Consider the following 17,392-nt stretch of genomic DNA (forward strand, 5'->3'; position numbering starts at 1 on the left):
CGGTGCTCAAAGATAGCGGATGACAGCTAACGAAATTGCCCGCTACTACGTGCTTAAGGTAGTAGTCATAAAGAGGGCAGCACGGTGTTTAAAGATGGCGGATGGCAGCTAACGAAATTACCCCGCATGAGGGCAGCACGGTGCTCTGTTGATTAAAGATGTCGGATGACAGCTAACGAAATTGCCCGCAGCATAGTGCTCTGTTGGTTAAAGATGGCGGGTGACAGCTGTCAAAAGAGCATGTGGCTTTGTTTCCAAACAAGAGCACGTGGAATTTGCCGCCACAACAAAGAGGGCAGCACTGTACTCTGTTGCTTAAAGATGGCTGTCAAAAAAAAAGCGCGTGGGTTTGTAAAGCATGTAGAATTTGCCGCCACCACATAGAGGGTAGCACGGTGCTCAAAGATAGCTGCTGTCAAAAAGCATTTTTCAAATTATCCGCCGCCACATTTCAATGGTATCTAGCTAAAGATGGCAGCACGGTGATTAAAGATGGCGGATGATAGCTAACAGAACTTTTCAAATTGCCCGCTACTACGTGCTTAAGGTAGTAGCCATAAAGAGGGCAGCACGGTGTTCTGTAGATTAAAGATGGCGGATGACAACTGACGAAATTGCTCGCAGCACGGTGCTCAAAGATGGCGGATGACAGCTGCACATGGCTTTGTTTCCAAACAAGAGCACGTGGAATTTGCCGCCACCACATAGAGGGCAGCACTGTTCTCTCTGGATTAAAGATGGCGGATGACAGCTGTCAGAAAAGCATATAGGTTTGTAAAGCATGTGGAATTTACCGCCACCACATAGATGGCAGCACGGTGATTAAAGATGGCGGATGACAGCTGTCAGAAAAGCACATAGGTTTGTAAAGCACATGGAATTTACCGCCACCACATAGAGTGCAGCACTGTTCTCTCTGGATTAAAGATGGCGGATGACAGCTAACGAAATTGCCCGCATGATAGCAGCACGGTGCTCAAAGATGGTGGATGACAGCTGTCAAAAAAGCACGTGAATTTGTTTCCAAACAAGAGCACGTGGAATTTGCCGCCACTACATAGAGTGCGGCACTGAGGTTGGCGATGCAAGATGGCGGATGACAACTGTCAAAGGTAAGTAGCTAAACAGGGCAGCACGGTGATTAAAGATGGTGGATGACAGCTGCACGTGGCTTTGTTTCCAAACAAGAGCACATGGAATTTGCCGCCACTACATAGAGCGCAGCACTGAGGTTTCGGATGCAAGATGGCGGATAACGTACCACATTTCAAAGGTAAGTAGCTAAAGAGGGCAGCACGATGCTCAAAGATAGTGGATGACAGCTGCACGTGGCTTTGTTTCCAAACAAGAGCACATGGAATTTGCCGCCACTACATAGAGCGCAGCACTGAGGTTTCGGATGCAAGATGGCGGATAACGTACCACATTTCAAAGGTAAGTAGCTAAAGAGGGCAGCACGATGCTCAAAGATGGTGGATGACAGCTGCATGTGGCTTTGTTTATCTCACGCTAGTGAGGTTAAGTTGGTAGCACTAAGGTTTAGACCCGTCAAGATGGCAGCACTGCCGATGACAGGTGACGAAAGAGGGCAGCACAGTGCTTTGTGGTTTAAAGATGGCGGATGACAGCTGTCAAAAAAGCACGTGGCTGTCAAAAAGCACGTGGCTTTGTTTACCTCGCGCTAGTTAGGTTAAGTTGGTATCACTAAGGTTTAGGTCCGTCAAGATGGCAGTACTGAGGTTAGCGATGCGTTGTTGTCTGTCAAAAAGCACGTGGCTTTGTTTACAAATCTGTCAAAAAGCACGTGGCTGTCAAAAAACACGTGGCTTTGTTTACCTCATGCTAGTTAGGTTAAGTTGGCACTACTGAGGTTTAGGCCCGTCATGATGGCAGTACTGAGGTTTGCGATGCGTTGTTGTCTGTCAAAAAGCACGTGGCTTTGTTTACAAATCTGTCAAAAAGCACGTGGTTGTCAAAAAGCACGTGGCTTTGTTTATCTCGAGCTAGTTAGGTTAAGTTGGCACTACTGAGGTTTAGGCCCGTCAAGATGGCAGTACTGAGGTTAGCGATGCGTTGTTGTCGATGACAGCTGTCAAAAAGCACGTGGCTTTGTTTACAAATTCAAATTTCGCGCTAGTTAGGTTAAGTTGGCAGTACTGTCGCGCTAGTTAGGTTAAGTTGGCAGTACTGGAAGAGGCCACTGGCTGAGGTGGAGGTTGCCACTGGGAGCCGGAGGTGGCGGTGGCGGCCGAACCATCCAATTATACTACTACCCTTGAAGGGTACTTGACCTTAGTCACTACAACAAATATTTCGTGTTTCCTTCTTAGTGAACACATAAGATACACAGCTCATTAGTGAGTCTTTTTGAGTTTCATCGTCATAACCACGAACACGTAGAGTTTGATCTCAAACGTGACAACAGGAAAGACTGCAGCATGATTGGAATATTTTGATGAATGCATTACGCAGGTATGGCGTACAGAAGAACATCGGGACTGCGTGAACACGTCGGCTGGCGGCTTGGTAGCTATCACCTTCACAAGCCGAGGGCCTTCCACAGGCGTGTTTTCTACATGGTGAATTCTGGTATCAATATAAGTATGTTTCAGAAAACAGGTGTTAATGTTGAAAATAGGACCGTAATGGGAGATAGAGGTATACTCGTTTTTGATATAATGTAACTGTCTTAATCTGACGAAGATAAATTTTTATGCTCTTTTTCATGAAATGCATGCGTCCATACATCTTCATTACACACTGTTATACTTTTCAACGTTCAATCCGCTAGCCTTTGTGAATTTACTAAACGCCTCCACAATTCTCTATTTGTAACTAGCCTCGTTTAGTTCTCTACCCTTATCTTTAAATCATTAGAAATTTAGTCTCCGCCTGGTTCTCTTATCCTCAATTGTCTTAGGTAGCCTATCCTGCCCGATTCACCTCGCATGACCCCGTCACCGAGGCCGGCTTGACAATAGCGTTCATTTCTAACTTAGCCTCCATCTTCTCATTTCAAGTGCTGCCCTGCCATGTTTATGGAAGCAATCATTCTTGTTGCTTTCAAGTCAGTTACTTCTACCTAATGAATAAAATATCCTGCGTCCATCCAGCTTTCAATCCCGTAGAGTAACGTTGGTCTGAAAACTGACCGTTGTAAAGATAGTTCCTTCCCAGAGTTAAATTATTTCTTGATCGCAACTGCGTGTTCACCTCATTACCCTTGCATCACCTTGATTCAGTCTCACTTACTATACTACCATCCAGGGAAAACACACATCCTAAGTACATGAAATGCTCCGTCATTTCCGGTTGTGTATTCCCAACCTGACATTCAATTTTCTCAGCTAACTTCTCTACCCATATCACTATAACCTCTGAAAGGCATATCTTCATATCATACTCATTGCACCTGTTTTAAACTTCCAAGATACTAGTTTACAGTCTTTCAGCACAATCTCCCATCAAGACCAAGTCGTCGACATAGGCCAAACAGCTTACTAAGTTTCTACGTAACTGAATCCTTCCCTGCAAGTTTATACCTTTCTGCAAGTGATCATTGTACACTATGAGCAGCAAGGGTGGAAGACAACAGCCTTGTCTAACTCCTGTAAGCACGATGAACCAAGAACTCATTCTGCCATCAATTCTCAATGCAGCCCAATTTTCAACATACTGTAAATGACATTGGTTGATTTTAATAATAAAATCTTAATTTTCACAGTGTCATAGAACGGCTAACATGTTTTCCCTCAGTACTCTGCTATATGCTTTCTATAGATCTACGAAACATAAACAACATAACTGTCTATTCCCCTCGTAGCATGTTTCAATTACGGTACCAACCACATACTGAAAATCTGATGCTGAAAACCCCTCTGTGGTCTGAAGGCAAACTGGTTTGGATCCGTCTTACTCTCAAAAAATTAACGCACCCTCCCTTACTACATGCCATTGAAAAACTTGCCTGGTGGTGTTCGCCGAAGGATGCAGAGTGGATCTTGGTCCATTAGTGGCCACGGCTGGTCCGTGGCCTAACAGCTCTGCACTCTGACCGGCCAACCGAACAGAGGACGGGTGGTCACGGCTCTACCGGGACTCTACGCCTTTGTATTCCAGAGACGGGATAGAGCTGGACCTTACGGCTGGCCCTAACGTCGGCTGTACTGAGAATGGATTTCCGTGGTTTTCCATTCTCCTGCACTACGGCCAGTGCCGGGACAGGTCCTAGTATAAGCCACGGCCGCCAACTCCTCACCTTATCCGAGTATCTCCTTCATCGTAACAAATATTCCGACCTGAGAGACGGCGCCACGGTCTGAGAGGCCCGCCTCCCTCTTCAGGGGAGTAATGAAAACATTTTAGTAGCAGCGTACTGGTGTGCTGTTTGTTGCAATCCTTGCGTTTTCCTTGCTTATAGATAGGTCCAATAAGAAGGTACCGTACTAACATTCCATGCTAATCTTATTGCACTGTGAAGCCGACTGACTCGGAAGACACTCGCAGCCAAGCGCTCGTACTAAGCAGACCTGCCAGATCCAAGCTCCGGTAGTCAATGGACTAGCTCCCTGAACGCTAGCCTCATCGCCACCAACTGCGAGACCTTCGGTACAATAGTACCCGCCAAGCTCCAGTGAGCCCATAGCTCGCCAAGAATAGGCCACCTGCAGTACAGCCTGTTCAAACACAACAATCACCAACTGCCGCCAAGAATCAGCCTGCCAGTCAAGCTCATTGCAGGCACAAAGCAAATTTGTCAGAGCCCTCAGTGCCGTCACCGGTTCGAAGCTTGTCCCGTTGCGACACGGAAAAACTATACCTGCTTCGACCGTGCCCACTGAACGACCACCAAGCAGCGCGCCGGTAATCGTATAGAGTTTGACCGTTCCAGTGTTTCAAGTAACACTCAAGACACCACACCACAAGAACCCACCTAGTTGGACCACCCTAGTGGACTGAGTAGTTATGACACCGACATTCCCATCGCCCCACCACCCTAATTCAACCTTCCACCAAACCCTACTAATTCCCATAAATGGACCCGAAATCTCATTGTACCCCATCATCGCTCCCTTGAAGTACGACCCCTACACCAACACACCACAACGAATACACAATCACAGGCTACTAGCATTCACAGTCATCCGTAAAAGCAGACAACTCATCCACTTTTTATATGAACTTGACAACGGCTACATTTTCACCTTTGTTCACAACGAAGAAGGCTACAATGAAATTATTAAACAACTAGTAACCCACAATGTCCTCCTCAAGGTCTGTGCAGACCAAGACGAGGACCCCGACTCAGAGGACGTAGCCACTCAAACCAAACACGCAATCAAACACGCAGCAGCACAAACAACACCAGATCCTCACTAATTTGCCAAGTATACACAAACACACAGAAACAACGAACACAAATCCAAACCCACTTAGACATATGGCACTCTGGTACAAAACACCAACACTACCCTCATGTCCACACTCTCCCCACAACCTGCACCCGAACCCCGGACTGGGACCACATCAGTCTCACAACCGGGCACGGGCACACAACCACAGCCAAACACAGAGGTCAAATGGACTGTATCGCGATTGACCTGTCTAAAGCATTTGATAGGGTAGATCATGGGAAACTACTGGCAAAAATGAGTGCAATTGGACTAGACAAAAGAGTGACTGAATGGGTTGCTATATTTCTAGAAAATAGATCTCAGAGAGTTAGAGTAAGTGACGCTTTGTCTGACCCTGTAATAGTTGAGAGGGGAATTCCTCAAGGCAGTATTATCAGACCTTTATGTTTTCTTGTGTATGTTGGATATTCAGCCCGAAGGCTGGTTGGATCCTCAACAGGTTCACCATTAGCTGTCATAGATGGCCTAGGTGTCACTGAAGAGGCGTACTAGGGAAATGAGGAGTGAGGTAGTTTCCCGCTGCTTTCCTCACCGAGCCAGAAGTTGCTATTGCACATCAGTCTGCCAAGCCCACTGAAATGCCTGCACCAACCGACCCTATGAGCGACATTTTCACACCATTCATAGCAGGGACTGGCTGCATAAGGAATGGCATTACTAGCATCACTCATACCTCAGCCACTTTCATATTGTCAAAGCCAAGGAAGAAACTGAGACAGGTCAATGAAAGTTATGTTTTCTTATATATATAAATGATATGAGTAAAGGAGTGGAATCGGAGGTAAGGCTTTTTGCTGATGATGTTATTCTCTATAGAGTGATAAATAAGTTACAAGATTGTGAGCAACTGCAACGTGACCTCGAAAATGTTGTGAGATGGACAGCAGGCAATGGTATGTTGATAAACGGGGCTAAAAGTCAGGTTGTGAGTTTTACAAATAGGAAAAGTCTTCTCAGTTTTAATTACTGCGTTGATGGGGTGAATGTTCCTTTTGGGGATCATTGTAAGTATCTAGGTGTTAATATAAGGAAAGATCTTCACTGGGGTAATCACATAAATGGGATTGTAAATATAGGGTACCGATCTCTGCACATGGTTATGAGGGTGTTTAGGGGTTGTAGTAAGGATGTAAAGGAGAGTGCATATAAATCTCTTGTAAGACCCCAACTAGAGTATGGTTCCAGTGTATGGGACCCTCACCAGGATTACCTGATTCAAGAACTGGAAAAAATCCAAAGAAAAGCAGCTCGATTTGTTCTGAGTGATTTCCGACAAAAGAGTAGCGTTACAAAAATGTTGCAATGTTTGGGTTGGGAAGAATTGAGAGAAAGAAGAAGAGCTGCTCGACTAAGTGGTATGTTCAGAGCTGTCAGCGGAGAGATGGCGTGGAATGACATTAGTAGACGAATAAGTTTGAATGGCGTTTATAAAAGTAGGAAAGATCACAATATGAAGATAAAGTTGGAATTCAAGAGGACAAACTGGGGCAGATATTCATTTATAGGAAGGGGAGTTAGGGATTGGAATAACTTACCAAGGGAGATGTTCAATAAATTTCCAATTTCTTTGAAATCATTTCGGAAAAGGCTAGGAAAGCAACAGATAGGGAATCTGCCACCTGGGCGACTGCCCTAAATGCAGATCAGTATTGATTGATTGATTGATTGATTGATTGATTGATTGATTGACCCCTGGCACCCGAACCCGGGTTTTAGACACCATTAATCTCACACGGGCAAACAACTACACACAGACACTCCCCACACTCTACCCCCTCACCCCAACTATTCCCGATCCCGGAACTGAGATCTCATCAGTCTCACAACCGGGCACGGTCACACAATCCAAATACATCCAGACTAAGAGCTGGCTAAAAAAAACAGCTCATAAGTCAAGAAAAACACCAAAACGCAACACTACCATAACAGAGACTGGAAGCGGCACCCTTCCTCGACCCGCACTCATAACACAGCCTCATGTTAAACCACTCAGCAGCTACGTGCTCCGAGCCCACCCGCTGCAACAGATGTGGCGATCCCCACCGTCACACTGACTGTAAAGTGCCAAGGCAGCCATGCCGCCTCATTCCCTGGCTGCCCTTTTTTGAAACAGGCAGTTAAAGCTCCCACACAACAAATCTCCCCCACTTCTAAGTCTCAATTTCCCACCACCCTCGAACTCATGTACTCCCGCCCGAGATGTCATCCCCCAACCCCACCCTCCTTAACTATTTACTACTCAAGCTCCTCTCAGACAAAAACCAACCCTGACAACCCATCACCATGCCAAGCAGATAACTAATCTTAAATTAGACCGACCAAAGTCCCTCAAAAAAATCACCCCACCATGCAAATACTCACCCAGTTATATAAGTTCTCACTTCCTAATATAATGGCCTTCAAAGCACTGGAACCACGGATACGACCGAGGCGAAGTGCTACATGCTGTATTCCTATTAATAATGTTGATTATTCCAAATGAATATCCGCATGCTCTCATTAAATTGTAAACACAACAGTTTACTAACATGTTAGCCTCTCCGAACAGTTCAGATAAGCTCCCATTACCCAACAGAGGTAAAGCTTGGGCGTGGTCAGCACTTGGATGGGTAACCATACCAATGCTACCACATATCTGAAACACTAATTCAGTGTCAGCCGTACACTCAAGCGAACTGTTGGACTTCTTCCATTTAGCTGCATTTATTAATAATCTTCAATTAATAACTAAAATTCACTAAGCATCAGTTAAGCAACATTAGGCGTGGTCACTCACTGGATGGGTGGCCAACACCCTCACTTTTTTATTGATCTCCAATATTTCTTTCCACTAATAACTACCACAAAGCAAAGCAAAGCAAAGTCACCTCCGTACAGGCCATGAAGGCCCTTGGAGGAGTGGAAGGTAAAGGCTCCCACCATTGTTAGCCTCGGCACGTGATGGCGTAGAGCGGTTAGCTCTACGCCCGGCCGCCTTTGCCCCCCAGGAATTAACCTGGTACTCATTTTTGGTGTAGGCTGAGTGAGCCTCATGGCCATATGCACCTCCGGAAGTGGAAATCTCGTTTCTTAAATTTTACGACTTCCTGACGGGGATTCGAACCCACGTCCTTCCGGGGGAACTGAGCACGCCTTTACCGCCTCGGCCAGGCAGCCCCTAATAACTACCACAGATAATCACAAATAACTCACTATTCCACTATACTTTTCAAACAAAATACAAATTTTTACTAAACGGCTAGGTGAGGAGCGTTAAATCGCATCGGTACCAGCAACAGTAACCAAAACTCTCTTCCCGGCGGGAGGGAAGCTATTAAATTTCTAATGGATTCTGTAAAGCCATTTCATTCCTGCCTTGCCTTCCCATTATAATTCACAATTTCAGGTCCAATTTCATGTATTCCTGCAGCTTAATGACAATACGGTATATTTATCATGTATTGATGCATCATTTTCTTGGAAGCTGTTTGGATCCTTTATTGGATTCGTCACAAATAATTTGGTCATTGTGCGTAATCCCCGAAACTGAAGAGTGTGTAATAATTTATAGTACTTCGTATGTAATGCTAGAGTGAGATCCCTCACTGAGCCAGACATTACTCTATCAACACCCACTGTCGCTATCTGTGCTCTGAATACCGTGCCTACCTCATTAGCTTCGATTGTCACAGTCCTAATGAGAAGGATATATCAATTGTGATGTATCCATCTATACATGGCAACAAGCACGCACCCACATGGTGCGTTCACTTTCGACGTAACGCTGATACAATCTATTTGTTATTGAAACTGATACAAACTTAAAGTGAAACTCATGGAAATTTGAACAGAATCATAGACGAAAACATATTCAATAACTATTTCTGAGTGGAAAATTACGTCTGTATGAAGTTCTAAAGGTATAGAGGACGAATTATATTGTAACGGGTGAAATGTTTCGACCAGAAATGGACATGCACGGCTTTAGTTGTGTAATCTATATAAATAAAATTGTAGGGGGTCCGCTGTCTGTAATGTCTTTTGTTTTGCCAAATTTTCAGATATTTATCCGTTTAGGTCAACTCAAGACCGAATCGGTGGTTTTAACGTTTCGTGTCTGTTTGTTTGTCTGTCTGTTTGTCTGTTCCACCATCACGTCGAAACGGCTGGATTGATCTCAACCAAACTTTATATTTAGAGTATACTCATCCCGGGGAAGGTTGCGATATGCATATCATTTTAAAATTTGTGAATACACGGGGGGTTTATAAGAAAACCAGAATGGTTTTTCCACCATCACGTCGAAACGGCTGGATAGATCTCAACCAAACTTCATATTTCGAGTATACTCATCTCGGGGAAGGTTTCGATATGCACATCATTTTAAAATCTTTGAATAGACGGGGGTTTATAGGAAAACCAGAATGGTTTTCCTCCATTTTCTCTTATACTATTGATTTTCTGTAAACTTCGTTTACCGTACGTTAAACGTCTCTTCATTATAAACAACTTTTGTTATGTTCATAATTTACCTTACTCTTCACATGACGGAGAAATTTACAAATTTCTGCTGGTATCATGCTCTGCATTGAGTGACCGACAGACCGACAGCGAACCTACAAGTTACCATGCCAACGTCTCTGACTGCATGCCAGCAGGGAAGTAACGTATTGCCATTTTCCTCATCATGCTTTTAAATTCGGGTTTGTTCCTTGGGTAGAAGGCAAGAGAGGCGTCAATCGGCCTATCAGCGGGATATAGGCGGAATATCGTTGGATGTTATAACCGCCCTCGAATAGATTAAGTAATAACACCATTAGTCATCTTCTTATTATTTCTTTACCTAGGAATCACTGGACCTAGATTTCTCCTCTGTTACCGCTTTATTACATCCATAACTCACACTAGCATAATTTATTGAGGGGCATTTGATTTTCCAATACATTAACTTGGCATTTACATATTTGTCGTTGTCCGGCTGTCCTCAGTTATAATCCATTTTCTATTACTTTCAACTTTCTTAACTGTATTATTTTCTTCCTTAATTACGCCGTATGTACGCGAGTGCTACAAACTACTGGATGTATTTCCACCAGGACTCATATTTAGAATACACCTGTCCTTGATAGGTTTTAGGGCAAATATTGTTTCTAAATCCCTGAACTGACTGGGTGTTTATACGAAACCGAAACAGCGATTTTGCACTTCCACAAAATATACACAACCAACGTTAATTTAAAACTACCTGCCTTGGTAGAAATTAATTTCTAAACCTTTTTTCTCATGTGCATCATTTTGATACGAGGATTAATAAGGGAGATATCATTAACGGACCGTTTTTCTGTACAAGTCCCATCGGACTTAACTCACGAGCGGGTGCGTGTAAAGCGTATTCCTTACAACTTGAAAACTACCGAAGACTTTCGAACCAAAATTTATATTTAGCATCCACCTGTCCAAAGGTAGGTCTTAAACGTAAATAACATTTCATGTTCCGGAATGGACTGGCGGTTTATAGGGAACCGAAATGGTGATTTTACTCTTCCACAATATATACAGAACAAGACCAACCTGACTGGATATCGACCAAACGTGATAGAATTCCACCTCTAAACCTTGTTTTCATGTGCATTTTTTCGTCAGGAGGATTAATAAGGGAGATATCATGAATGGTCAGTTTTGCAGGTTAAGTCCAGCGGACATAGCCCAAAAGGTGTTTTACATGGAGCAGATTCCTTATCTATATAAATCAAATCGTAACGACTGTGTGCCTATACGCTGACTATTTTGGCGAAATGTTCGTACAGCTTTCCGTTTAAGGGGTAATAATGACCATCTGCACACTTTTTGGTTTAGTTTCCTGAAAGTCCTAATTTTTACCCGCCTCGCCCAAAATCCAGATTGCGGCATAATCTGCCAGAAGAAAAAGAAGATAATTGAAATTTTGACAAAATTATACGTTTTAGCCTGTAACGAACGGAAAACATCCAAGATCATTAAATTTTTCACTTTTTATCCCCGAAGAATATCGAAATATGCAGGCAATTTTAATGATGGTGCAGACCTTAGGAAATTCCTATCACATAACAGATTGCACAATCTCCGTTCAATTTGGAATGATCTACAACCTTGGTCTTATGACTTTTTGCCGTATCTGTATCCCTTTTACGTTTGATTTTTCTCTATTAATCGATGTTAAGTCAATTTGGAATTTTCACATGCATAATTCATACTTTCGATTACTTATATGAAATACAGAATCATTAAACTCTTCACGAAAATTGGCCCACCCAGTAGCCATATGTGAGCCAAATGCTATGTATGTAGCTGTCACATAATTATCCGAAAAGTAATGCAATGTGAGATAATATTACAAAAACGTTACCCTGTTCCATGTTTCTAACTCAGTCTGACCCAAGAATAGATGACATATCATAGGACCAGCCATTTAGGCCACTAAATCCGGCGTGTCTTATGGTATAATCCATTGTCGATATGACGTACGTTTAGTAGCTGTCAATCTGTAAATGAAGGTCTTCAGTATTGTAAACAAGCATATACTTTCGTATGTCGATCTATATATATTCACTGATGTCGATTTGTAGCGATCGAGAAAGGGTGGGTCTGCTATTGTAATCAGTACTCCCCACACCGACTTTGACTGGCAGTATGAAAGGGTTCCTTCTCCAACTCCTGTGTAACTCTCATTAGTAAGGAAGGCCTAAAATTGTAATGAATAGTTCCCTTCTCGATTTGACTTGCAGAAGGCAAGTGAGCATGCAGTTTTGTTTAAAACTCCCCTAACCGATTGTATTTGGCAGTAGGCAAGGGTGCCCGCCATTATAAAGAAATGTCCTCATCTAAAATGTGACTGGCATAAGGCATAGTGGCCTGCTATTTTGATGGAAACTCACCAACTTAGTGTGACTGGCAGTAAGCTGGCTGGAAGTAGGAAAATGGGCCTGGCATTATAATGATAACAGCACAACTCAATTTAGAGTGATAGTAGGGTAATTGCCTGCCATTATAATAAAAACTCCTCAACTGTAATCTCTCTGGAAGTAGGAAAGGGGGCTGCCATTTTAACGAAATCTCCCCAAATCGATTCTGTCCGCGTAGTAGTCAATGGGGCCTGCAATTATAATGTAAACTTTCCAACTCGATTGTGAATGGCAGTAGGCAAGTGAGCCTGCCGTTATATCACAAATCCATAACAAACAATTCACATTGGAAACAACGTACGGGGACCTCCCCATGCTCTTTCTCGGATAACGCTAAGAGACATGCAATTTTAAAACAATCTTATTTACTGCATGTACACTATTTACTTCGATATTCGAATACAATGTAGAATACCGCAGCGAAGCACGGGTACATTCACTAGTAGTAAATATGTACTAAGAATGGAGGAAGTGAATCAGTTCATGGACAACAGGAAGATTAAACCAGTATTTTGGTACAATGTTTACTTGCAAGTCTTAAAGATGTTCATTATTATGGTCCATCATAAAATAGATAATAATCATAAAAGGCTTTACTAATAACAGGGAATGTATGAATCTTAACAAGAAATCTGGTTACAAACTTATTAGTTAACAATAAACAGATGGAAACCAGACAGAAAATTATGTTTTTAGGTCACTGGACATCAAGGTTTGACCTGAATTTAGAAGAAAATGTGTGAAATTTCCTAATGATTAATTTAAATATAAAGCTCTTTACCAAACCTAGCAACAACCAAAATAGGTTTTCAAGTCAAAACGAGGCTGCAGATCAGGTTAGGCTACAACATTGATTAGCGAAAATACTTCTTGTAAACGTGAAAAGGTTATGTTCTACTAATAAAATGTGTCTTAAACTGTGAAATGACGGTAAGTCCAGTGATAATATTTATTTGATAGGTCCCTATAAAGAGAATGCTGGAAAATGTTATCATTTTCATGGTGCAAATTTAACTAGTCGAAAATTTTTAAGAGTTCCTTCACCTCACACCTGCCCCGCCCCCCACACACAAAATATATCTATAAGTAGAAATATCCAATTCATTTAGATATTTTTCGACAAAATTAATCCCGAGGATATATCAGTTGTGATGTATCCATCTATACATGGCAACAAGCACGCACTCACATGGTGCGTTCACTGTGACGTAACGCTGATACAATCTATTTTTTATTGTCGCACTTCGTTACAAAACATGGTTTACGTAATTTAAATATCACTGGCATATTAATAAATCTGTATTCGGGATACCACCTGTGTGCGTGTTTCTAATTATATGACAGAAACGAAATAAATAAATAAAGAAATTAGTTACGTAAATCGAAATTATTTTGGACACGGTAATGACGTGTCATACAGAACCGAGAAGGTCACAACTAAGAACTCACTGCGTTACACTTAATACTTACATAGCACGCAGACAAATATTTGATTAACTCCAACTGAGCATGCCCTACCTAAATTTTTAACGTCAGGCTTAACGCTCTTACAGAGGCACTCTTTGTCTTTAAAATGTGAGACTGACTCCCATGAAGGTTTTCCAACGCCTGTGTTCATTTCAGTGTAAGTTTACTTTAACATTTAAATACGTTTTATTAACAAATAGATTATTTCAGTATACAGAAAATTACTCATAGGTGGTTTTACGCTGACGTGCCACTAGCATGATTTGGAGGGACTTACTTATCTTCCACATATAACAGAGCTTGCAGAGTATTTTGTTAATGATAAAATGGATTTTTTAAAGTATTTTTATTAATGAATTAATGATCTTCTACTTCTGTATTTAACTTCAATATCAAATTATTTAATGCGATATCATAAGTTGAATAACATTTCTGTGTATTAAAAAATATTCATTTTAATTTTTGATGGTTTATAGTATATCATAATCTTATTTTCATTTTATGGTTAAGTGTAATAGAGTACCAGGAGCGCTAACTTAACCATTAGTAAAATCATTAACAATAACTAGAGGACCGGTGGTGCTTAGCAGCGTTTGTTATTTTAAGTTAAGAGTTCCCTCCATTATTCCCCTCCCCACACAAAATATGTTTAGAGTAGGTGTGCTTTAACACCTTCTCACTCAACCCCACAACCACACGCCGATTCTGGCTGAACGTGGACTTAAATATCATCCGGTGATCGTAATTTATTCATCTGCTGATATGAACCTGCTCCATTCGCTGCTCGGGTACAAATTTTTATGTTTACCCTTAGGACTTGTATTACATCTTCATCATGATTCAAGGAAGTTTTTGCAGAATTGAAGAAATTGTTGTGTGTTTAGTTTCAGATTATCACGTTTCGAGTAGAACTCCGTCCTCGCTGCAGCCCATGTTGTCTGGGAAGTAGTTGATCCTTTTAAATAAATAAGAAAAATAGATGATAACTGTATTTACGCGAGAGGGGCTGTTGACCTAAATGTTAGGCCACTTTAAATATCAAGCGCCCTTATTAAGCATCATTTACGCGACACGTACACGATTCCAAATGTCATTGAGACTGTCGGCTTAGCGAACCCGAAAAATGGAGATTCAACTCTAGTCTCCGTCATTTACGTCCTTTTCTTTCTCACTTCTTATGAACCGAATGCTGATTGAGGCTGAACTTGGACCTAAATACCATCCATAGTGTCACAGTTCATCACAGTGACCCCGATTAATGTGGATTCGACACTAATATTGGTCGTTTCCGATTAACTTTTCATGTCACTCCCACCCAAGCCCCAACCGTAGATGTGTTTTGACACGTTCTCACTGCCCCCCCCCCCCTTTCCACAGTTCGTTCAACTTCGCCAATATATTTCCGTACAGATGTTGCTCCTTAAGTGTGTGCAACCCGTTAAGTACAGAGTGTATTGCTGGCCAGGGTAAGACTTCGCCAGCAATTACTGGAGTGGTTTTTAACGATCTGAATTTAGGATTACACACACTTGACTGAGGTGGCAACGCGGTGTAGGGGTAGAGTGCCTGCCGCTCAACCGGAGGCCCCGGGTTCGATTCCCGGTCAGATCAGGGAAATTTACCTGGTGCGAGGGCTGGTTCGAGGTCCACTCCGCCTACGTGATTACAATTCAGGAACTATCTAGCGGTGAGATGCAGTCCCGGTCTATAAAACCAAGAATAACGGCCGAGAGGATTCGCCGTGCTGACCACATGACACCTTATTATCTGCCGGCCTTCGGGTTGAGCAGCGGTCGTTTGGCAGGCCATGGCCCTTCGGGGTTGTGGCGCCGTGGGGTTAGGTTTTAGTTTTCAAAGTTGACTGATCTTAAAGTCCTATTGGTGTCCGATGATTCACCGGCAGGTAAAAAATAAAACAGAAATGAAGTAAGTCGGTCCAGTAGAACAGGAAACGTTTTAAATATATAGATTATCAAATATCAACATTTACCGTCTATGCTGAACTTCTGTCAATAATACAAGTGGTACAATGAAAATAAAGCAGTTTTTAGCTTTACTGAATTGTAAATTTACTTCTGTCACTGAACCTCAGGTTAATTTGTATTGGCGTGGTCATCCATTCTATACTTCTTTCCCTCGCAGTAAATGTACATGTGGTTGTCCCTAAAATAAAAAAATATCGTGCTTTAAGCTGTCGTTCGGGGTCAATAGTACATTTTAAGAAAGTTTACGAGGTTATATTTAGCAAAACGCCATTATTATTTGAGATTACATTTGTAAACCGCACCTTTTGAAAGATACTCAAATAAGACTTTTTCCCGCCTAATGAAACTTCATTCGTTTTGTATTTATAGCTTTGACTGATGTTTCAATCGAAACTTTCATCAAGAACTCCAGGCAATTTTCCTTGTCCATCTTTTCCTCTAGCATTAATCGAAACGTCTGTTCTAAATGCCTGTTTCAGTCATTCAATCAATCAATCACCACTGATCGGCATTTAGGGAAGTCGCCCATGTGGCAGATTCCCTAACTGTTAATTACCTAGTCGTATCTTAAATAATTGCAAATAATTTGGTAATTTATTGAACAACTTCCATTGATAAGTTATTCCAATCTTTATCTCTTCTTCCTATAAACGAATATTTCCTCCAATTTGTTCCTTTGAATTCCAACTTCATTGTCATATCTTTCCTGCTTTTAAAAACACCATTCAGGTGTATTTCATCATTTCTCCACTGACAGCTCGGATATCAATAGATTTATAAATCAATCAAGGCTATTCGTAGATTATATGAGCACATTCAACTCATTGGTAGCCAAAAATGTGGTTATTTGTTATTGAAATACACGTATTTCGTAATATATATTCGTCCATATTGTATTTAATATGTACTAGCTGTGAAGAGAACTACCTCAGCATTCAGTATCTCTAGTTCACACTTGTTCTCGCTGCCACTATCTAGCGGAAGTGCCTATTACAGTTTTCTAGCTGCTGGGCGCTTTCCTATGAGCTGAATGTTCACATCTCCTTCGTTCTCGTTACATTCCAGTCGACACTTGTTCTACTCAGAGAAAATGGATTGGTATATGCTATGCTAAATGCAGAGTGTCCCTAAAATTAAGGGGCTGTAACTCAGTGTCCTAGTGTTTACGTTGATTTTCCTGCGTTCTCCCGACCTTACGTGAATTATTTATTTTCTAGGGCTTAGAGAACATTCAAGGAGTTGAGCAGGAAAGCGAAAGAAAATGTATCGCAATGCAATGATCTGCGTTGCCAGCATTATCTTGAAAATGACGGTTTTCAGTTTGAACATGCGCTAAAACGTAGTTACTAGACGTTTTAATGTTAACCATTCAACTTGTACTTTTAATGAACACAACAATAAAACAACACAGGGAGAGTAGGCTGCGCGGTTTGGATCAGGTAGCTGTGAGCTTGCCTTCAGGAAATTGTGGCTCCGAAGCCAGAAATTGGCAACCCTTTAGATGATTTTCAGTTGTATCACATTTTCACACCAGACAAATGGTGGGGCTGCACCTAAATTAAGGCCACGGTCACTTCCGTCCGTGTTTCGGTGCTACGTAAAACAG

The sequence above is a fragment of the Anabrus simplex genome, chromosome 2 (genome assembly GCF_040414725.1).
Source record: "Anabrus simplex isolate iqAnaSimp1 chromosome 2, ASM4041472v1, whole genome shotgun sequence".
NCBI classification, from domain to species: Eukaryota; Metazoa; Arthropoda; class Insecta; order Orthoptera; family Tettigoniidae; genus Anabrus; species Anabrus simplex.